The sequence below is a fragment of the Cicer arietinum genome, chromosome 4 (genome assembly GCF_000331145.2).
Source record: "Cicer arietinum cultivar CDC Frontier isolate Library 1 chromosome 4, Cicar.CDCFrontier_v2.0, whole genome shotgun sequence".
Taxonomy (NCBI): Eukaryota; Viridiplantae; Streptophyta; class Magnoliopsida; order Fabales; family Fabaceae; genus Cicer; species Cicer arietinum.
This window is the reverse complement of record NC_021163.2, coordinates 40,241,367-40,242,404: the sequence shown is the minus strand read 5'-3', so window position 1 is coordinate 40,242,404 and position 1,038 is coordinate 40,241,367. Positions and strand designations below refer to the sequence as shown.

Genomic DNA, 1,038 nt, shown 5'->3' with positions numbered 1-1,038 from the left:
GCAAATCCGAAAAAATGCTTCATTTTGTCCAATTATGATCAATTCCATACCCTGGTATTTGAATTTCATCATTATCATTGGGTTGATATGAACTCTCTACCATATTTGCTCCTCAGTCAACCTAAGAGGGGGTTGTGACTTTTCAATCCTATTCTTCCAAAAGGCATCTGCATTTCTTCTAAAATACTTTAACTCTACCATAGAAGGAGTAATAACTTTATTACATGTGAGGAATGAATTTGAGGCAACTCAAAACAGCTTGCCCACCTAGAGAATATCCCATCACCTAAAACTTAGATCCCAATTCTAGCTTATCTACAAGCTCTTCAATATCAAGAGCCAAACATTTTAATGTTCTATTAGGATCATGATCACTTTCTCCATACTCAGCTTTATCAAAATACATAATATATGCTCCTAATTCCTCAACAAGTCCCTGCAAAAATGAAAAAAATAACTATACAAAAAAGTGAGTTTAAAATTAACCAAACAAAAGTGATATGAGTTAATTGGTATCGAGGGAGCAATCATGTCTACAAGAAACAAATCCATGTAATGAATATAATCTTCTTGTTGGCTAGTTGTCTTGGAACACCATATTCTTTGTAGGACAAATGTCTTCCATCTCTGAGCTTTATCCTCTTTGGTGTTATAGGTGGACCACCTGGTGAACCACATGTGCTTGGCGGTGAAGGTTTAATGGCCTTATGTTGGAACATTGAGAGTACTTAGTGTGTGAATTTAAAAATTGTTAAAGTTCTACGTTGGAAAACTTTATACATTGAGTAGTTTTCAACTCTATAAATATTAAAGTCTTACATCAAATAGTTTACATATGTGGGATTGCTTACATCATTATATAAAGAATGTCAAACTCTCGTGAAAAGTACACCAAAGTTGGATACAATTTCCAACCTTTTCTCTTCTACTCGTTACACTTCAGAGTCACTTCTCCCTTTACTTGATGTCCTTTTGTTTTTATTTTTTGAGTGGTCCTAATACTAGATTTTAATGTCTTAAAAAGAGCGACATACTCCT

At 34.0% G+C, this 1,038-nt stretch overlaps 1 pseudogene; it reads right to left on the bottom strand.

Moving 5' to 3' along the window:
- Window positions 1-220: 220 nt before the first annotated feature.
- Window positions 221-719, bottom strand: LOC101499971 (uncharacterized; annotated as a pseudogene).
- Between the last annotated feature and the right edge of the window lie 319 nt (window positions 720-1,038).